This window comes from Cricetulus griseus, chromosome X (genome assembly GCF_003668045.3).
Source record: "Cricetulus griseus strain 17A/GY chromosome X, alternate assembly CriGri-PICRH-1.0, whole genome shotgun sequence".
Lineage (NCBI taxonomy): Eukaryota > Metazoa > Chordata > Mammalia > Rodentia > Cricetidae > Cricetulus > Cricetulus griseus.
Genome location: NC_048604.1, coordinates 67,877,242 through 67,900,426, shown reverse-complemented (window position 1 = coordinate 67,900,426; position 23,185 = coordinate 67,877,242). Strand labels below are relative to the sequence as shown.

Below are 23,185 nucleotides of genomic sequence, written 5' to 3'. Positions count from 1 at the left end.
TAGCTTCTTCTAAGAGTTTTATGGTTTCAGCTTTTACATTAGAGTTTGATATGTTTTATGTTATTTGTAAAATATGATGTGAAGTCAAAGTCCAACTTCATTTTTACATGAGTACCATTAATTAAAATACAACTGACCATAAATATAATTTCATTCCTGTAATGTCACCTCTTTCTATTGGACTTTAGGACTACCCTCACGGCAAGCCCATACTGTTCTGGTTACTGTAGCACTATAATAAGTTTTGAAATCTCTATGTAACAATGGCATCATAAAAATCATCAGGAAATAATCCCCCTTCCTTACCATCTTGGAAGGACTGTTTCTGATTCTTCTTTAAACATGTGTTAGATTTCACCAGGGATGACCTTTATTTGGAGGGAGGTTTTCTTTGGAAAGAAAGAAGAAAAGATGGGCTGGCAGGAGGCTTTTTTAAAATAGTCAGTTTTGAATAGACTAAATCAGATTTTCTATTTCTTCTTGGGTTCTGAGGTTTGTTAGTTCATGTCCTTTGGTAAATTTGTCCATTTTATCTAGATAATAGAAGCTATACACTTATAATTGTTTATAACATTTTTTAAAGATTTTATTTATTTATTATGTATACAGTCTATACAGTCTTCTGCCTGCATACCAGCAGAGGGCACTAGATCTCCTTCAAGGTGGTTGTGAGCCACCATGTGGGTGCTGGGAATTGAACTCAGGACCTTTGGAAGAACAGTCAGTGCTCTTAACCGCTGAGCCATCTCTCCAGCCCCGTTTATAACATTTTAAATCACGTGTTATTTATGTAAACTCAGAAGTAATATCTTTATTTTCACTTTTGATTTTGGTCTTTCCATTAGTCAATCTGCTAATTTTATAAAATAATGAACTTTTGGTATTGTTGGGTCTTTTATAATTTTTTTCTATTTTTAACAACTTATTTATACTCTTGTTTTTTTTAGTTAGTTATTTTTTGTGATGCTGGGGCTCAAACCCAAAGACTTGTGCATATTAGGACAAGGACTTGTTCTATTAACAATCTTCTGTGATAATATTGATTTCATTCCTTCTGCTTGCTTTGGGTTTAGTTCGTTCTTCTTTTTAGAGACTTTTGAGGTGGCATGTATGTATATTCAGTGCCTGTGGAGGGTAGGAGAAGGCACTGGGTCTCTTGGGACTGTAGTTACAGGTGGTTGTGAGCTGCCATTTGGATGTTGGAAGTCAAACCCAGGCCCTTTACAAGAGCAATCAGTGCTCTTAATTGCTGAGCCAACACTCCATTCCCACATTTAACATAAGTATTTATAGAATCAAATATCTGAGTCTGCTTTAGCTGCATCTCATAAATATGATGTGTTGTGTTTTCATTTTCATTTCCCTGACAATAGCTTAAAATTTCTTTCATGATTTGTTCTTTGACACATTGTGTAGGAATTTGTAGTTTAATTTTCAAATATTTGTAAATTCCCCAGCTTTCTTTCTGTTACTGATTTCAACCTTCCTTCAATTGGAGCAGAGAACTTAGTTTGTATAATTTCATTGGTTTAATTTAACAAATACATTTGTCACTATTTATCTATTTATTTATGCGTATTTGTGCACTTCCATACTCTGGCACATATGTAGATGTCAGAGCACAATTTGCTGTAGTCAGTTTTCTATTAACATCACATCATGAAGGTATGCGGGATTAAACTTGGCATCAAGTAGTCTAGAGAGATGGCTCAGAGGTCAAGAGCACTTGTTGCTTCTCCAGAGGACCTGGGTTCAGTTCTCAGCACTTTGTATCTCCAGATCCAGAAGTTCAGCACCTTCTGGCTTCCTTGGGTACCAGGCATGTAAGTGGTATACATACATGTACATACATATACATACATACATACATACATACATACATACATACATACAGGTAAACACTCATAAATAGAAGTAAAATAGCTAAATCTGAAAAGAGCTTGGCAGCAAGTTACTTGCTAAGGCATCTTACTGGCTCTCTCATTCTTTTGTGCTTTATATTATTATGGTTTAGCCCTCTGGTGCATTCTGGAGAGTGTTCCATGTGCGCCTAAGATGTTTATTCTGTTTTCTAGTAGTGTCCACAGATGTTCCAGGTCTGATTAGTTTATAGTGTTGCTCAGTGTTTTATTCCGTCTATCTACTTATAAGTATCTCTCTACTTATTATTTACTTGATACCCATTAGTAGGGTACTGAATCCTCACATTGTTTGTCTCTTTCTTCATTCTTCCCTTGTCCATTCTGTCGGTTATTTTATTAGGTTATTTTGAGGGTCCAGTGTTAGGTACCTACATGTTTTTTGTTTTGTTTTGTTTTTTCGTAAGTTTGCTTGTTTTGTTTTGATTTTTGGAGATAGGCATGGCTGGCTTTACACTTTTATTACCATGAAATGTTTGTTTATAGTCCCAGTAATACTTTTCTTATAAAGTCTATATTTTTGTGTGTATTTGATGTGTTTTTTTTTGAGACAGGGTTTCACTGTGGCTTTGGAGCCTATCCTGGCACTTGCTCTGGAGACCAGACTGGCCTTGAACTCACAGAGATCTGCCTGCCTCTGCCTCCCGAGTGCTGGGATTTGATGTGTTTTTATATTTATTGCTTACACAGCACATCATTTTCTTCTTCCTTTTACTTTCAATGTATTTGCATTTTGGGGGGAAATGTTGGATGCCACTTTGTAAAATGGCAGTATGACAATATTTGCCTTTGGATCAGATAGTTCATCCCGTTATTCGTTCATTGCCATTTTGTTTATTTGTGTGTATGTGAGTGCATGGGTGCAAATGTTTGCCTGTGTATGTGGAGGCTAGAAGCCAAACTCAGGTATTATTTGTTAAGCATCATCAACCTTGTTCTTTTGAGACATGTCTCTCACTGGCCTGGAGCTTCCTGAGTGGGTGGCTTTCTAGTGAGCCTTAGAGATCTCCCTGTCTCTGCCTTCCTGATAACAGCTGTGCCAGGCTTTTTTTTTTTTAACATATGTCCTGGAGGCTGAACTCAGGTTCTCATGATTATATGGCAAGTACTTTATAGACTGAACTGTTTCTCCAACCCTACATATGGTCCTCTGAATTTCGATTTTTGTTTTGTATATGCCATATTTGCCTGTTCTGAGTTTTGATTATTTTTTATATTAGGTACTTACTATATGATTTGAAATTTACTTTCATAATTTAAAGTCTCATTTTGAGTTACTTAGTGGCTTCTTTAGGGCTCACAGTTAACATTTTAATTTACTAGAATGAACTTTAGATTTATGCTGCCTTAGCTTCAGTGAAATATAGGCACTGTATATAACTTCATTGCAACCTCCTCTTTTTGGTATTATTACTATATATGCACAAGTGCATACTTATGTAAATTATGAGCCTAACAAAACATTACTTCTTTATTACTTTACACAGTTTTATGCTTTTTTAAAAGGCTGGGAGAAGAACAGAGATTGAATATGTATTTTTAGTGTTCATTATACTAATATTCTTATTTACTCTTTGGGTTGTTTTCATTTCTTCCTCTGGATTTGAGTTACCATCTGGTGTCATTTCCTTACTGGAATAGAGCTTTGTTCTTATTCCCTTCCTTTGTACTATATTATTAATTATATTATATTTCTGCTTATAAGCCTAACAATATAATTGTTTTATGCAATTAATTTTTAAATAAGTCAAGATAGGAAAGGGGATGAAATATGCAATTTTATTATCTCATCATATTAACCACATAATTACCTTTACTAGTATTGTATATTTTTTCATATGGATTCACATTACTGCCTGGAGTTATTTGCATTCTGAAGAACTTCATTTAAAAGTATTTTTTAAAAAGAAGGTATCCTATCAGTGAATTCTGTTTTCTTTTAAACTGGGACTGTCTTTATCACTTTTACATTTTCTTGTTTCATTTTTTCTTTTTCTTTTAATTAATGTAAAAATTATACTTTAAGTTTATGGGGGATACAGTGTAATATTTCAAAACACATATACAACCTGCACTGATAAGATTAAAATAACTAGCATCTCCATCTATTTATGTTTTTATGTTTGACACCTTCACCTTGCTGTCCACTAGTTCTTAATAAAATATAAAATAAGTTATTGTTAACTGTGATTACCTCATAATGCTGTAGAACATTGCAACTTATTCTCATCTAACTATGTTCTGGTACTTAACCTCCCTCTATCCTCACCCCCCTCCATCTCTTATATTTCCTAGCCTCTACTAATTACCATTCTATTTTTAGAATTTTTAAATATTTTATTTTAATTAAAAATTACTTTACAACATATCAGGTTTGGCATAGGATTTTCATATATATATTTCATTTTTATTGATTCTCCCCTCTTCCCTCTTATACTTTTGCCCCTAGTACTCCTCCTTCCACTTGTTGAATGCTGGTAAGCAAATGCTGACAGGCAGAGGCAGAAGAATCAGGAGCTTGAGTTCAGAATGAGCAGACCAACTTTTTAAAATTACACATTTAAGAGAGAACATGTAATATTTGTCTTTGTGTCTAGTTCATTTCACTTAATGTCTTCCAACTCCACCTCATTTTGCTGTAAATTATAGAATTTAATTATTCTCATAGCTTAATGTTTGTTTATACATGTAATACAAAATATATGGTGAAAGTATCTTTGATGTATTGGTTTCATTTCCTTTGGATATATGTGCAGAAATGGGATACTGAGATCATTTATTTAATAGGTTATTTTTAGTTTTTTTTTGAGTGTTAAATGTCCATACTATTCCCTCTAAGGGTTGTATTAATTCACATTTCCACCAACAGTGCATGAGAATTTCATTTTCTCTTTGCTAGCATTTGTCATATTTGCTTTTTGGATATTAGTCATTCTGACTGGGATAAAGTGATATCTCATTTCCTTTAATATTTAATTTTTTAATCATGTGAATATGTGTGTGTATCTCTGCTTGTGAGTGCAGGTGTCCACAAAGGCCAGAGAGATGAGGTCCTCTGGAGTTGGAATTAACAGGTGGTTGTGAGCCTTCTGACATTCTGGGAACTGAACTTGGGTATGTCTGCAAGAGCAGTACATGCTCTTAACCACTGAGCCATCTCTCCAGCCCACTTCATTGTAGTTTTGATTTGTATTTCCTTAATGACAAATGATGCTGAATATTTTTCATATACTTCTTGGCCATTTGCATTTTTTCTTTTGAGAAATAATCTGTTCTGGTCATTTGCCTACTTTAAAATACGATCTTCTGGGTTTTTACTTGTTGAATTTCGTAAATAGCCTAGATGTTAATCCTCTGTCATATGAATTGTTTTGCAGCTTCCCTCTTTGTCTCTTCACTTTCTTGAGTGTTGCTGTTCAGAAGCTTCTTAGTTTAATATCATCTCATTTGTCTATTTTTGCTTTCTTGCTTGTGCTTTTGGGTGCCCCCATTATTTCCTCATATTAATGTCTTTTATATGTTCCTTTTATGTTTTCTTCTAGAAGTTTCCTCATAGTTTCAGATTTTACATTCTGCCTTTAAGCTGCATTGAGTTCATTTATGTATGGAAGGTGAGCAACAGGGGTCAACTTTCAGTCTTTTGCATGTGGATATCCAGTTTTTGTTAGCACCATTTATTGAAGGGCTACCCTTTCTCCAGCACATATTTTGGTGCCTTTGTCAAGAATCAGCTGTCTGTAGATATATAGGTTTCTTTCTTAGATTTCTCGTCTGTTTTACAATTTAATTTGTTATGTTTTTATGCCTGTTATACACTGTCTGGTTACCACAGCCTTGTGGTGTCTCTTGAGATCAGACAGTGTGATACCTTTGTTTGTACTCAAGATTGCTTTGACTATGTTCTTCTGTATTTCTATGTGAATTTTAGGGTTTTTTTCTTTGGGGGGGTTACTTCTGTAAAGAATGTGATAAGTAATTTGATGGGGAATACACAAAATCTATGAATTGTTTAGGCATTAAAATTTTATTCCATTTAATTATTTGTGTTTGTATATGTATGGGCACAGATATGCAGTGGCACATGTATGAAGGTCAAAGAGCAACATGCAGATGTTGTTCGCTCTACCTTATGGGTTCCAAGTATTGAACTCAGGTTGTTAGGCTTGGTGACAAGTGCCACCTCACCTGTCCAAGGGCATTTCTATTCATAATACCAATTTGTTTCATCAATGAGCAGTAAAGTCTATCATTTTTCACATGTCTTCTTCAGTTAGTTTGTCTTTTTAATCAGTATTTGTAATATCAATTGAGAGGTCATTCACTTCCTTGGTGATATTTATTCCTAGGTATTTTATTTTTTGTAACTATTATGAATGGGATCGCTTTTATGATTTTTTATTAGCAAGTTTGTTATTAGTGCACAAAAGTGCTACTGCTTTTTCTACATTGATTTTTGTATAGTTTTTAAGATGACCAAATTTGTTGATCAGTTCTAACGGTCTTTTTGTGGAATCTTTATGTTTTCTTTATATAGAATCATGCCACCTGAAAACAGATTTGTCTTTTCAAGACAGGGTTTCTCTGTGTAGCCCTGGCTATCCTGGAAGACCAGGCTGGCCTCTATCTCAGAGATTCATCTGCCTATCTCTGCCTCCCCAGTGCTGGGATAAAAGGCATGCAGTACCACATCTTGCTTGAAAGAAGACTTTATTTGCATAACTGATATGGCTCACACTTTTATTTTGTAAAGATATTTTACTAGATAATTCTTAGCGCCATTTAAATTTAAAAAAAAATACATATATATATATCACATGCATGCAGGAGGCCCCAGAAGTCAGAAAAGTATGTCATATCCATCCATGGAACTGGAGTTATAAGAGGTTGTGGGTGCTGGGAACAGAACCTGGATCCTTTCCATGATATTAACTGCTGAGCCATCTTTCTAACCCCTGGTGCTTTAAAAATAAATAAATAAATAAAAAGCCTGCATTGTGTCTGATGACAAGTCAACTGCTCATCTTTTTTGCATTCCCGTATATGTGATGGGTCTTTTGTCTCTTGTTGCTTTTGAGATTGTCCTTTGCTTTTTAGCACTTTACTACATGTCTCGTGGGTATGGCCTCTGTTTACCTTACTTGGAATTAACCAAACCTGTACATGTAGATAAGTATCTTCAGCAAATGTGAAAGGGCTTCAGCAATAACTTCTTTGACTATCTTTCTTTGTCCTTTTTACGTTCTTTTCAGTACTTCACTTACGCACACTGATGTACTTCGTTATATCCCACGTTTCTCTGAGCCTGTTTATCTTCATTCTTTTCACTGTCTTCAGATTGCATAATCACTATTCATGCATCTTCACATTGTTTGATTTATTCTCTTGCCAACTCTAATCTACTGTCAACCCCTATCTAGCAAATTTTGCATTTTAATTATTGAACTTTTCAAGTCAAGAGTCTCTGTTTGGAGACAGGTGGCACATACCTGCTATCACAGTACTTAGGACGCCAAGAAAAGAGGACTGCTGCCTAGGCTTTTCCAGGCCAGCCTAGGCTACATAGCCAGATCCTATTCCCATCCCCCCCAAAGAAAGGAAAACAAAAAAAAATGTAATGCATGTGGTTCTTTTTTTTTCTTTACAGTTTCTATTGACATCTTGTCTTCCCTTATTTCTATTTTTTTCTACAAAAGGTCTTACCACGTAGTGCAGGCTAGCCTTGAACTCATGGTCCCTCCTGCATCAGCCTACTGAATGCAGGGATTACTGGTATGCAACATCACATCTGTGAGAAAAGCCTGTCTCCTGCCTTATTTCCTTAAGTATTTCTACCTTTAGTTCTTTGAGTGTCTTTATAGTAATTGCTATGAAATGTTAGTTCACTGTCTGAGCCCCTTCAAAGATAGATTTTATTGAATGCCTGTTTTTCTATATATAGGGAATACTTTCCTACATTTTTGTATGCCATAATTTTTGTTGAAACCTATATATTTAAAATATGGTATTGGGACCTAGGCCCTCTGCATGTGTGTGACAGCTGTGTAGCTTGGTCTATTTGTGGGGCTCCTAGCAGTGGGATCGGGACCTGTTCCTGGTGCTTGAGCTGGCTTTTGGGAGCCCAATCCCCAAACTGGGTTGCCTTGCCCAACCTAGATGCAAGGGGAGGAGCTTGGTCCTGACTCCCATGGAGGCCTGCCCCTTTCTGAATGGAGAGGAGGAGAAGTGTGTGGGGGGGGATAAAAGGGAAGTGGGGGAGGGAATGGGAGGAGAGGAGGGAGGGGAAACTGGTATGTAAAATAAATGCAAAAAAATAATGAAAAAGAGTACAAACAAAAACCATACAAAATATGGTATTGGATCTTTGCTTAGTTATCTATCCACCGTCCACCAGAAATCACTGTTGTTGTTAACTTCTTGGTCATGTCTGTGTTTACTGATTTGAATGAATTTATTCTGTGAAGTCGTTCCTCCCTGCAGTGTGAAGCCACTGGCATGGTGTTGAGGTCCACCCCCCCCTTGCTATTCTTCTTTTAACTCTTGGGCTGTACAAGCCACTGACAGAGGCTGTGTTTAAGCCACCAAAGCCAGTTAGAGTTTTAAGTTTCACCACTGATGGTTTTGGTTTGGTGTTTACTACCACAGTTTTTTTCTCCCTGTTCATCCAGAGATTAGTAGTTTGGCAGTTTCCTCTTTGATAGGCTTGGAGTATGAAAAGCCTTGGGGCTTGAGTGTAGTTCTCTAGACTATCAGGGGTGAGCATGATTTTTATTTTAAGCTTGGTTTCCCAGGAGTACCCTTGGGCTAGAGCAGGTTATTATTAAGTCAATGTTTAGCCAGAACTGCATCATCAAACCTCTTGTGCCCATGATACATTTCCCTTGTGTTGATAGGTCAGTGTGCAGTTCAGGGAATGCTCAAGTCTGCCCTAAGGCCTGCGCTGATTGCTGCTGAGTGGGTGTAGCCTAACACACAAGCCCAATCTTTCAACTCTTTGGAGTTGATTGTGATACCAGGAGGCCTCTTTGTTGTCTTTTCCCCCTGTTCTGTCTACTAAAATGGCTGTTGTGCTGTTTTATTTGCATCATAGAGCTACCAGTCTGACTGCTCTTAAATTTTCTCTATCAAACTTTGCATTTTAAAAAATACTGTCCTTAGGTATGGAATTTCTCTGTCCTCATTCCAAATGTCTAGCCCTCAAACAGATCTAGCAGTTCATTATCTATATGGCTATCCTATATCCCGTGGGCAGAACTCCCATGTTACTGCTCCAGAGCTAGAGATGGTAACACATTGTTCCATCAATGACATCCTATATCCAAGTGGGTATTAAGGTTATATTAATTCCATCGAATGAGCTGGGTGGTGCTCCATTTCTTGTCATTTAGCTTCTGCAAAAGGATTGGGAAAGATAAATGCAGCTTACCCGAACCTCTTTGAGTAAAAGGCTGTACACCTCTTTTGAGTGTACAGTCTGGGGACTAGGGGGAGACAGAGCCTCTGTTTCTCGGCTGTTCCTGCTCAGATTAGTGTATTTAGGTTAGGCCTTCTGTAAAGCAGATCTGGGGGAATCGTGGTGGGGGAATGCGTCCTAGCTCAGATATCACAGGCTATCACTGTCCTTTTTGAGATTCAGTAGATTTTTCTTGAATTACTATCTTGCCAATTGCTATATGCCCTTGGGACAATTTTTGGAGACCTTTTGTTTATTTGTTTGTTTGAGACACGGCTTCTGTGTGTAACAGCCCTGAATGTCCTGACACTTGCTCTGTAGACCAGGCTGACCTTGAACTCACAGAGATCTTTCTGCCTCTGCCTCCCACGTGCTGGGATTCAAGGTGTGGGCCATCACCACTGGGCAATTTCTGGAGACTTTAAATGACTGTGTTCTCTCTCTCTCTCTCTCTCTCTCTCTCTCTCTCTCTCTCTCTCTCTCTCTCTTCTTTCCATCTGTCTATCCTCTTGTTTTTAGCAGTCATCACCAGTTGTATTGTTTTGGAGTGGTTCTTCAGGGGTCCTAACTCTTCCATTCTGAAAGTCTCTAACCTGGACTTAAGTTTTTTACATGGACTTGGAAACAGCTCCTCCCCCTTTGTACTATTAGTCTTTCATTGTCTCCAAAGAAATCCCAAATCATAGTTATAATCCAGGATCCTGATTCTGGAGGTGGGTAATTTAGGTCTAATTTATCTCCACTGTTTCTTTTTCAAACACATAGATGCCATCCAAAAACTTTCTGATATCTTCTCCTTAACTGTTGTAGCTTACTGAATTTGAAACAAGTTCAATATCATTTCCTTCAAAGACTAACTCATCCTTCTGTGCTTGAGAAACAGAACAAGCAACACCTGTCCTCAACCGAATCCTGCAATGCATTTTCTTATACCTTAGCAGTTTTATTTATTTCTTAAAATTACTTTATATATATTTTATTTAATGGGCATGAATATTTTTACTTCATGTATGTATGTGTAATGCATGTGTGCCTGCTGCCCACAAATGTCAGAAGAGGATGTCAGATCTCCTGGAACTGGAGTTAGGGATGATTGTGAGCTACCGTGTGGGTGCTGGGAGTTGAACCTGGATCCTCTGGAAGAGAAATAAGTGCTCTGAGCCATTTCTCCGGCCTTCCAACGAATTTGTGCAGCCAAGAAATTTTCACTTTCAGCCAGAAATCCATTCTCCTGAATAATGACATTGATGGGGAAGTGGGCACACAAAGGCTTCATCTTGTAACAGAAGCCCAGTGCGACACCCTTGATCATGATCTGAACATGACTGCAGATGATTTATATAGTAGCCAGTTTCTGTCTGTTTCCCCATCATTTGTCAACCAACAACCTCTTTTTTCTTTCCAGGGAAACTCAGATTTCCATTGATATGACTGAAGTCCCTCTGGAGGGTTCCTTCGGGGGCCCTTCATAATAACTGTACCTCCCTTTAGAGTTCTGTCAACATTTCCTGGAATGTCGGCAGTCTGACTGCTGAGAATGGGCTTCATTTTCACAGTAGATGTGGCAAAGAGAGCTTGAAACAGCCTCTTAACTAGTCTCCCTCCTTTCACATTTGCTCTTCCAATGACCATTCTGAAACAGCAGCCTGGTTTTATCTCCAATCCTGTCAAATTCATTCAGTTTCCTTAAAAGACCTATACCCCCGACTCGGTAAAACCTCATCACCTACTATTCTTCCTGTCATTCATTCTGCTCCAGACCCTCTCCTCCTCCTCTGTACCTCAAGGTAGGCACACTCTAATACTGTCTTTGTGTGGTTTGGGTATTAAGATTATATTAATTCCATCGAATGAACTGGGAGGTGCTCCGTTTTTTCTTACTATTTGGAAGAACTTTTGTAAGACTGGAATTAATTCATCTTTGACTGTTTAGTTAAACTATCCACACATACTGTTCTTTCCTTGTAAAAATATTTTAAATTACTGACTGAACTTCTTTCTATTTTTGAGGGGGAAAAAGCCCAGGCCTCAAAACTGCTAATAGCTAAAGCTGACCTTGAACACCTGATCCTCCCGTCTCCATCTCCTAAGTGGTAGGACTCTGGATATGTGGCACCATGTGCTGCTTCTGATTGAATTTTGGTGGATATAGAAGTATGCATGTTTTCGACCTCCTCTTGAACCATTTTGCTAGTTGATGTTTCTAGGAATGTGTTTATTTGGTTTAAATTTGTATGTCCTTATGTGCTTACACAGATATGTATGAACATGTGGAGGACTAAGACTGGCACTGATGTCTTCCTCAATTTTTCTCCATCTTGTTTTTGAGACAAGGTCTCTTACTGAACCTCGAGCTTACCGCTATGACTAAAAAGACCAGCAAGCCTGTCTCCCCTAGTGTGCACTGGGATTATAGGTGCTCAGCTTTTATGTGGGTGTGGGAGATTGAATTTGTGTCCTCATGCTTGTGTGGCCAGCACCTTACCTACTGAGCCATCTCTTCAGTCCCACTTTAAAGTTTATTTGCTTTCTCTTATTAAATTTGCATCTGCTACACCTACAGCAATTTCCTTCCTTTTTAGTGACATGCTTTTGGTCTTACCTCTTTCTTTCTTTCTTTCTTTCTTTCTTTCTTTCTTTCTTTCTTTCTTTCTTTTTTACCTTTTTCTTGATCAGCATTTCTGGGATTTGTTAAGTTTTTCATCATTTAAAATTTTTTATGAAGTGAAAGACGGAATTTCCTGTACAGGATGGCTGGTTTAGTGGGTGGAGAGCTGCAAAGAAGCTAAGAACCTAAAGGTGTGGGCTCTATTAAAATTGGAAACAAGAGCAGACAGGAAGAGCTAGGTAAAGATAGCAGAGGAAGTACTATGAAGCCACTGCATCAAGTCTGGATTCCCATTCAAATGAGCAGGGAGTTGCCGGGGAGTTAGTAGAGGCATGGTGGAAATGATGCCATTACAGATGACCAACACTGCAAGGCTATAAGGAGACATAGGGCCAGCTAGCAGGCAGTTACAATAACCTAGAGCATGCTGGACGTGGCAGGACAAAGCAGTACAGGAAAAAATATAGGGTTTGGACTTGGTGATCAATTCCATACAGAAGAAGCCACAAAGGCAGCAAAGTTGCCAAAAGTAGATGTAGAGAATAAGAATAAGAGCCCTGGAAATCAGGGTTCAAATGTAGTACAAATATTATCTTTTGTCAGCAGGAATGGTGGTACACACCTGCAATCTCATCTCTTGGGAGGCATGGGCAGAACTGCTGCAAACTAGCCCTAGTATACATAGTGAGTTCAAGGCCTACTATAGATACATACTGAGAGCCTGCACAGAGTCAAATGTCCTAAGCAATGAAACAAAGATGTTACCCATGCAAATGATCAAAAAACCTGTCAATTAGCAAAATGTTTCTTGTATTGCCTTTCCTGCCTCTATTCCTATCACCCTAGCCTAGCCCCTCATTGATTGTCACCTGGATCACTACACTGAATTTTTGCATCACTTTTAGTCCATACAATCTGAATGGCAAACAATTGGTATTATCTTGAAAATGTCAATTTGATTATACCCATGTACTGCATAACGGTTCTTTGGTCTGTTATAGTCTCTCTGTCTCTCTCTGTATGTCTCTGAATAACAGCCATACTCTAAGATTACAGTGGAACTGGGCTGGAGATATATAGTCAAGTATAAGCCATTTGCTTAGCATGCACAGGATCCTGGGCTCAACCCCAGAATAAAAAAGAAAGAAAATTAAAGGGAACTGGGACTGACCCAATTGTTAAAATGATTGCACAAGCACAACCAGCTGAATTTAGATCTCCACATCCATGTTAAAGTAGGGTGTGGTGGCTAGCACAGGCATGTAATTCCAGCAGTGGGGAAATGAGGACAGGCAGATCCCTGCAGCTCACTAGCAAGCCAGTCTGGATGAATCGCTGAGCTCCATTGAGCTCCAGGTTCAATGAGAGCTCTGATCACAAAAAAACAAGGCAAAGAGTGATGGACAAAGAGACATAACAATGACCTCGGCCCTCCACATGCATGAGCACACGTGCACATATCTGCACACACATAGGTACATACAAACACATGAACACAGACAAAAAAAAAGTGGAACTGAATCTTCCTATTGACTGGTGATACCATAGCTGTCATGTTGTGGACAACACATTGCTCACGCATTTATGACCTAGAGTAAACAAGCCCTGAGCTACCAGTCATATAAAAGCATAGCACACACAATTACAAACAATACCTACATTTAAATGATAATAATGTATTTTTTTTTACATTTATTCATCTCTGTGTGTGCATGATGTGCCACAGGGTGTACCTGGAAGTCAACGGACAACCTTTGGGAGTCAGTTCTCTCTTTCCACTCTGTGGGTTCCAGAGATTGAACTCGGGTCATCAGACTTGACAGCAAGCACCCTTACCGTGACTATATTTTAGAATAAAATCGACTTAATTAGTTTTTAAAAGCACTGTAAAACAGTATGCTAGCTGGGTTTGGTGGCATCTATTTATAAATCCAGCGGCTGAAGTAGGATGATAGCTGGAAGTTTGAGGACAGGCTGGGCGACATAGTGAGTACCAGGTCACACATATGGTTATATAGCAAGACCTTGTTTCAAAAACAGATGAGCAAAATCAAAGCAAAACAAAATGACAACAACAAAACCTCCACAGTGCGTTGTGTTGTAGCAGCAGACGCCTCATCTGTCTCATGTTTATTGAATCTGTCAATTGCATTAAGAGGCCGTGTGGAGTGTTTGACCTGTACCAAGCAGGTATTTGTAGAAGCACCTTCTATATATTGTTTTCAGTCATGAAATCATCTATTGGCATACTGCTCAGGACGCATCCTTATTGTTGATACCTGACCACTACCGCTCTGCTGAAAAAGACCCTGGCTTCCAGTGTAGTTGGATAGCTACTCATTCCTCTATCCTATGTGGCCTGCACTTGTTAAGCCTCCCCCCCCCACTTCCCCTTCTTCTTGAGCTCATCCTGCCCATTCTCCTTGCTCCATGGCACACACATGCACACGGGCACCTTTCCCTTTCCTGGAGTGTGGCCAGCTCTTTTCACACACTGTTCCCTCTGGCTGGAATTGAGCTCTTTGTTAGTGTTCGTCACATCTTTCATCCTTCAAGCCTCTCCTTCACTTCCCCACAGAGATCATTCTTAACCTCTGTATCATCTGTTTATTTCCTTCTTAGCACTTTCTGCAATGGGTAACTATTTTATTCTGTGTTTACTGTAAAATTTCTGTTAGATTTACAAGTTCCTGTTTTGTCGTTTTAGACAGGGTCTCATCTAGTACATGCTGGCTATAAATTACTTTGTAGCTGAGGTGACCTTGAACTTCTGATCTTCCTGAGTAACGGGGGTTACAGGTGTGTGTACCACACTGGTTTTAATGTTGCCTTTGGGGTCCTCTCCAGCTGTAGGTTGACAAATTCTGTAAGGTAGTGACAGTGTTTGGACTGTGGCATTTTTAGTATCTAGATGTCAACAAATAAGTTGGGACAAATGAATAAAGGAGTAATGGAAGTAGACTTCTTTGGAAGTAGAGGGTAGTGAAGAAAGAGGAATGGAGTTTTAAGATGAGTCAGTTCTATTGCATTTTAAGACTAGCATGTTTAGTTTCCCTGGGCTTGTGGTATAAGAAACTCTTAGTATTGTAGACAGTAACTAGAGGACATGCAAACATCGAAGAAGTTAAGGATAGTGGAATTCAGCTCAAGTCCCCAGAAATGTGTTAAACATTACTGTGTGCAAGGCTCTATGCTGGCACTGACTGTGGACAGCAGAAAGATGAACAAGTTTACACTTCAACGGTTTGCATTCAAGAAGCCAGAAAAGGGAGATAAGGATGTACAGATGATAATAAAAGGCAGAATTTAATCAAACAAAGGCCTCCAAGGCAGGGGTTTAGGAAGAGCTTCAAGGAAATTTACTCTGACCTTGGAGTCAACAAGTTCCAGTTCACAATGAAAGACGAGCACACACAGTCCCTGCTGTTCTTCCTCACAAAATACTTCATAAAGCCAAGGACGAAAAGCAAAATATTTGACATGACCTTGGAAGCACTGTGTTTAAGGGGAGACAAGCAGGCTTGGGATTTTTGCCTTTGCCATTTACTATTTGGGAGACCCTGGACAATTTGTTCCTCTTTTTACAAATGGTTGCTGCAGGCCTACTATGGGCCAAGTACTTTATACATGCGATTCTATTGAATTGTTTGTCTTCCTAAGCTTTGGTGTCCTGTCTTTGAAAGTGAGTTGCTTAGATGTCTGGTTCACAAGTATAACTGGTGCTGCTTCAGACTTGCAGCTATTTCTCTCTGCCTTTGAGCAGCACCCAGCCTTCTGCACGGAAACAACAGAGCAGCTTTTGGTGATCGAGTAAAGGCACTAGAAGATACTCGAACTACTCATGAGATGGGGAAGGTGAGTACAAATGTTGATGGACTGAGGCTTGAGTGAATTTTGAAGCAGTGAACAGTGTCCTGTATGTCTACTGGGAAGTGGTGATGTTAAGGTGACAAGAAATGACAACAGTAAATTGCTACTGAGAGGAAGACATACTACAGTGTGGGGAAGAGCAATGTGAGTGGCATAAGGCTTAAGATGAGTAATAAAGCGAGCTAGGTGGAGGAGAGGATACATGTCAGCATGTTTTTAGGGATGGCCATGAAAAGCCTTGTATATTTCTGGATGCTGGCTCTGCACATCTTTAGACAGAATTGTTCCTAACACAAAGGAGGGCAATGTACCAGGTACCTACATTAGATTTTTTTTCTTGAAAAATTGATTGTAACTATCCAACTTCTTTGTTTGAATTATGTGTTCACCAAGCAGCTTCCTAGTTTGTAACTGTTTTTTTGAATGGGAAGACTTACCAGCCAGAAAGGCCTTATGCAGGTGATGAGGGTCTTGCCAAGTATATCACCAACTATAAATAGCCACTTGGAATTCTGCTTTAAAATAGGTTGTGGCAGTATGGAGTCACTCTCCAGAAACCCCTCATCTCATAAGACTGAGAATGGGAGAGCAGAGAGCTGGAGAGACGGCTCAGCGGTATAGAGCTCATTCTGGTCTTGCAGAGGACCTGAGTTTGGTTCCCAGAACCTACATAAGGTGGCTCACAACTACCTGTAACTCCAACTCCAGAGGAAATGGAGCCTCTAGTCTCTGTGGGCACCTGCACTCGTGCATATGAGCACACAGACACACAGACAGGCACACAGACAGACAGACAGACAGACAGACAGACAGACAGACAGACAGACAGACAGACACACACACACACACACACACACACACACACACACACACACACACACACACACAAAAAAAAACTAAAACTAATAAAAACTAATCTCTGAAGCAAAACTCCATAAAGCAGACCAGCCTGAGGATTTTTCCAGGGCTGGTCTCTTATCAAGACTGACCTGGTTTCCTACAACACTGGTCTCTTATGAAGTTGCTGGCTTTACTCACTACATTACAGCAAAACTAGCCCCTTACATTTGTTCAGTGCTTTTAACTTTCAAAGTACATTTATATAAATTATCTAATTTTATCATTTTATCTATTATACCTTCTTTAGCTCACACTGCTTGCAAAATACATTTGCAGAGCAGTGACAATGGCACAAAGAAGCGGTGATATTCTGAGTATGTTAGGAAAAAAAACAACTGTCTATTCCAGGGCCATGGCAAAATAGAACAAAGAAAACAAAGGTAGTCATAGTCTACAGTGCTGCAGGGTGACCTCAGAATCTGGAGATAGGCCTAGAATGACTGTGAGTGTGAAAAAAAACACCAAGATTTGGCTGTAAATGTGTTGATGATAGAACCTTAGAAAATGCCCACATGTAATCACAGTGATCACGGTGGACCTGCAGGACTAGAGTGTACTTGCAGAAGCTGTAATCTAATTGGCTTGCTGGAAACTGCTAAAGAATAGCATGTCACAGAGAGATGGTGGTGGACAAATGATTTGAAAAATAATTAGATAGCTAACATATGTCACTGTTTGTTCAGGCCCTCCTATCCATAATTGGGCAGAAGGGCAGGCAGGGATAAAGATGGGAAGTCCACATCTCTCTCTCCATCACAGCAGTGGCTCAACAGCAAACAGAGCCAGGAAGACCAGGTAACCATGCATGTGGTGGCCCCTAAGCAAGTAGACTAAATTAAGAAGCACAAGCCTGCTTTTGTGCATACATTTTGTCATTCTGCTTCTTTCAATTCGAAGTCCATGATTATCAAATAACTTCAGTGTTCTAGCTTTCTTGGTCCTGGGAAAGAAATGCCCAAGGAAGAGATAAGACTATTGTTTGATTGATTACTTGCCAAGTATATCTTCTCCTGCAAATTAACGCAATTAAAATATATTTATATGTCTCTTCCCCTCATTTTTTTTCAATTTGGAAAACCCTCAAATCTATAGAAAAGCAAAAGAAACAGCATAACAAATATCTATTTGCTTCTTTTGCAAATTTGTTGATGGATATCTAACTGCTCCAGTGCTATGTACTGAAAAGATTTCCTTCATTGAACTGCTTTTGGACCTTAGTCAAAATCCAGTTCGATTATATTTATTGTGGGTCTAGTTCTTGGATCTTTATTCTGTTACTTTAATGTGTCTATTCCTTGAATACCATACCATCTTCATTACTGTAGTTATCTATTAAGTCTCAAAATTGGTAGAGTGATTTCTCCCACTTTATTCTTATTTTACAAAGTGTTTCAGCCACTCTAGGTCCTTTGTATTTCCGAATGAGTTTTGCTATAATTTTGTCTACATCATCAAAAAGTCATGTGAGAATTTTGTCGGCAGCTGTGTTAAATCCATACATAAAATTGGAAAATAAACTTCTCTAGTATGCTGGGTTCCAATTTGTGAACCCAGCACATCTCTCCATGTTGTGAGAGCTTCACCAATTCTTCTAATAATCTTGATTGAGTTTTTTGCTTTCAAATCTAGTACTGCTTGCTGAGATTCAAACCTACTGCTAACAGATACTGCAGTAGCACAGGCCTGCAATCCCAACACCTAGGAGGCAGGAGAATTGTGAGTTCATGACCAGCTTGGGGCTACACAGTGAGTTCTAAGCCAGTGGGGCCCACCTAGTGATACCCTGTCTCAAAACAAATAAACATAGAACCCTAAAAAAAAATTTAAAAACCCCTGAAGCTGTAAAATGAAAACAATTTAAAATCTTGGATAGTACATAAAAACATGCTCACTGATAGTATATAGAACTAATTAAAAACATTTTTGAGACAGGTCCCACTGTGTTATCCACACTGGCTATAAACTCATGGGCTCAAGCAATTCTCTTGCTCCAGTTTCACAAGTGCAGGGACTACAGGTGAGCGCTATCGTGCAGAGCTAGAATTGATTTTTGTATAGTGAAGTAAGCTGCAACTTTCCTGAACTCATTTATTAGTTCCAGGAGGTTTTTGTAGATTAGTTGAGATGTTCTATGTACACAATCCTGTCAGTTACAAATAGAAAGTTATTTTTTCCTTTCTGTTTTGTGTGCTCCTGAGATGCAGCCTGCTGTGTCTTTCAGATATGCAAGGCTGAGAGAAAGGATGCTGGTCTCATTTTCTTTCTCTATGTTATCTTTGTCTGGTTTAGGTGTCAGGATAATAGCACCTTAATAAAGAAAGTTGGGAGGTGTTTCCTCTTTTATTTCCTGGAAGATTGCGTAGAATTGGTGTGAATTCTTCAAATGTTTGGTAGCAATCTCCAGTGAAAATGTCTAGGCTTGAAGGGTTGCCTCCTTGGGGGATGAAAAAGTTACAAATTCTTTCTTTAAGCAATAGAGATGTTGAAATTGTTTCTGATTTGGTGAATTATGGTAGTTTATGTTTTGTGCAGATTTAGTCCATTTCATCTAAGTTGCCAGGTGTGTGCATGCAGAGTAGTTTGCTGTGTTGACAGTGTTCTGGTGTCTGCAGGCTCTGTGATAGTACCCTCTTTCATTCCTGATGTGGCTAATTTGTGTCTTCTGCTTTTTTCTTCATCAGCCTCACCACAGATTTATCAATTTAGTGGATTTTTCCAGGGAAGCACTTTTATTTCACCAAGTTTATTCTTCTTATTCTTGTTTTCTGTTTCATTTATTCCTTGTCTATGATTTCTTTCCTTATACCTGTGTCGGGTTTATTTGTTCTTCTTTTCCAGTATGTTAAGGATGATGTTTAAAATTATTAATGGGAGACTATCCCCTTTTCAATAAAAGATCTAATGTTATAAATTGCTCAGTATTGTTTTAGCTGCACTTTACAAATTTTGACATAGTATATTTTTTTTAGTTCAGTTTAATGTACTTCAAAAATCTCTTAGACCCATGGGTTATTTAGAAGTGTATTCTTTGGTTTGTTAGTATTTAAAGACTATTCTTTCTTCATTGATTTTCTGATCGATTTAATTTTGGCTAGAGAATACACCTTGTTTGATTTTCTTCTTTATTATTGGTGGGTTTTGTTTGATGTATCATGATATGCTTCACTTAAAAAAAGATTTGGTCATTTTTATATTATTTTGCTAAAATATATAAAACATAAAGTATGTCATTGTAACCATCTTAAGTGTATAATTCACAGTATGTTTCAATGTTGTGCAAACATCATCACTATTCATTAGATTTTCCCATAACTTCCCAAAAAAGTGTCATATCCACTAACGACTATTCCCCACAGTGCTCCCTTTCCCAGCCTCTGGTGATCTCTAATCTACATCCTATCTTCATGAATCTGTCTGCTGTAGATAAAGACATAGAAGTGGAGTCATTATTTGGAGTTTTGTGCCTGCTTTGCTTTAGTTATTGTAATGTTTTAAAGGTTTATCTGTGTTATAGTAATCAAAACTTTACTCTTTTTTAGTGTTGAGATATTATTTAATCCCATACTAACATCACATTTTCTTTATCTGCTCATTTCTTGATAGACATTTGAGTTGTTTGTGGCTATTGTGAATAATGATCTATAAAATTGGCACTTAAGTATTTGTGTTAGTATTTTTTTCCAGATATGTTTTCACTATATCTGGAAAAGTTACTATTTAGATCAGGCTGGCCTTGAATGCATAGAGATCCGCCTGCCTGGAACATTTAGGAGGCAGGTCCTAGCTGGAGAAACTGGGTGACCAGAGGGGTTGTGTTATGGCTTAGTTCCTGTGAGAGCACTGTTACCTGACTGCTCACACCATTTGAATTGTTACCTTACCCTCCTACTGACAGTCATGTGCTGTTCCAACCTGGAGTTATCTTTCCTGTTACAAACTGTGGACCAAAATGAATCCTTCCTCTCATAAGTTGGTTCCTGTCAGATATTGGCTCACAGCTATGAGAAAAGTAATAAACGTACATCTGAGGAGTACATTTTATTTTGTATAAAACAAAATTTATATATCTTCTGTGGTAATTTGTGTCTAGATAATTGTCCATTCCATTCAGAGTATCCAATTTGTTAGCTCACAATTGTTAATAACATTTTATCATATACTGTTCATCTATGTAAGATTAATAACTATTAAAAAGATTTATTTATTTATTTATTTATTTATATGTATGTATGTGTGTCTGATTATGGTTATGTGGATATGAATGGAGGACAAAAGAAGGTACCATATTCCCTGAAACTGTATTTCCATGTGGTTGTGAGCCTTCTGATGTGGGTGCTAAGAACTGAAGTCTGGTCTTTCAGTTATCTCTCCCACCCCAGATCAATATTTTCTGATTTTAGTTATTTGCATATTTCTTATGTCACTCAAGCTGGAATTTTTTTCAAAGAAACAAAATTTAGTTTTACTAATTCTATTTCTTTTTAGTTTCTACTGCGTTTTCCTCCATTCTAATCTTATCCCCCCTTCTGTTAACTTGAGATTTAGTTTTCTTTTTCTAGCTTTTATATTGCAAAATCAGGCAGATTATTGATTTGAGCACAGTTCTTGCAGAGTTTCATAACTGCTGGTATATTATGCTTCTGTTTTCATTCATCCCAGGATATTTTCTACTTTCCTTGGTGATTTCTGTTTAGACTCATCTATTGGTTGTTTAAAAATGTGGTGTTTAAAGAAATTTGTAAGAGTTTTCTCTTTTCCTTCTGTTGTTGATTTGTAAAAGGCTTTAAAAAGCTTTATTCCATGTATTCTGTACATGGCATTTCTTAATCCTTCCTTTCCACAGCCAGGGCCTCATACATGCTTGACAGGCACTCTGTCACTAAGCTACATCCTTAGCTCCTGATCTGAAATCTGTTAAAATGTACTGGTACTTGTTTTGACTTAACACATATCTATTGTGGGAAATAATCTCTCCATTATTGAAATAGTGGATTGCAGTTTTCAAGTATTATATAACTACTTCTCTCCAATTATACCACTGTTTGCTTTATATATGTCAAGGCACCATTGTTTAGTATATAGAACTGTTAGATCTTCTCAATGAATTGATCTTCTTATTAGTACGCAATGTTTGTCTTTGTTTTTCCTAACAATTTTTATGTAAATGCTATTTGTCTGACATTAGGTTAGATACTATAGCTCTTTTTTATGGTTTAAATAACTTTATATTCTTTGAGAAATAGTCTCAAAGTATACGGAGTCTGAAATGACAGGTTGGAGGGGACACAGAAGACACAAATCACCAATCTGAATGCATTTGTCTTACTCTTCCCTTGTTATGTTTAGACCTATATATACTTAGCAATATAACAGTTAGGAGCCTAATGCAATTATTTGAAATTTAAATAAAGCACCACAAGCAAAAGGCATCTTGTAGCTTTATTTGGGAAAATAAGGATTACAAACATTTCCCATGCAGTTGAAAGAAAAACCCTAAGCAGGTTGGCCCACTTGATATAAATACATTTGATGAACTCTGCAGTGAGCACTCAATACTATAGCTCTTTGAGGTTACCATTGGTATGAAATACCTTTTTCTTCTTTGCCACTTTAAACTAATTGCATCATTGGATCTAGAAATGGATGTTTTGTAAGCAAAATATATTTAGATTTTTTTCATTTTGAGACAGGGTCTCACTATATATGCCTGGCTGGCTTGAAATTGTTATGTAGACCAGACTGGCCTTGAACTCACAGAGATCCAACTGCCCACGTATCTTGTCTGCTGGGATTAAATGTGTATATCATCAGACCCAGTATTATTTAATTTTTAAACAAAAATGTATTCTTCAAATTTCTGTCTTTTGATTGGAGAAACTTTAATTTAACTATATTTATTTTGCTTGTTGATTAGGAAGGATTTGTTTTCTCTATATCTTCTACCTAGTTTTATCTTTCATGTTTTCCATTACAGTTGTAATAGTTTATTTTTTGTAGAAAATCATTTTGGTAAATTTTGTACATTTTTACCATGTACCATGAGTATTACATTTAACATCCTAAATTGATTACAATCTCGCTTTCAGACCAACTTTGTTCTTGCTTATTTCCATCCACTTCCATATAATAGTGTTGTTTTCACAAGTTAATAGTTTATATACTGTGTGCAAATAACAGATTTATAATTGTTTTTATGTGTTTGTTAGCTATAGAATGAAATTTTTTGTTTAAAATGATGAGCCAAAATGTACCTTTCCCCATTTTAAGTTGCTTATCTCAGATGTTTTGTCAAAACATCACAGAACTGACTAGCACACACGTGGTAGGAGTTACTATGGTTTAAATATCCTTTAATTTTAATAGTATTGCGAGGGCAGTTGGTTGCTAAAGGACTGTAACATTACTGTGTCAGTGGGCTAGTTAGAATTGGAGTGGGTT

At 37.8% G+C, this 23,185-nt stretch overlaps 1 protein-coding gene, 1 long non-coding RNA gene and 1 pseudogene across 3 annotated transcripts in view; 1 reads left to right on the top strand and 2 right to left on the bottom strand.

The window, feature by feature from the left end:
* Hdac8 (histone deacetylase 8) overlaps positions 1-23,185 on the bottom strand; it is a 239,057-nt gene that overhangs the window by 63,777 nt on the left and 152,095 nt on the right. The gene's annotated exons all lie outside the window — the stretch shown is intronic.
* Positions 1-23,185, top strand: part of LOC113837516 — a 118,211-nt gene that overhangs the window by 93,501 nt on the left and 1,525 nt on the right. Inside the window, exon 4 of the long non-coding RNA XR_003488143.2 lies at positions 15,741-15,832. This is a non-coding gene — a long non-coding RNA (uncharacterized LOC113837516). The remainder of the gene's footprint in view (positions 1-15,740; positions 15,833-23,185) is intronic.
* Positions 9,880-12,456, bottom strand: LOC107979527 (annotated as a pseudogene).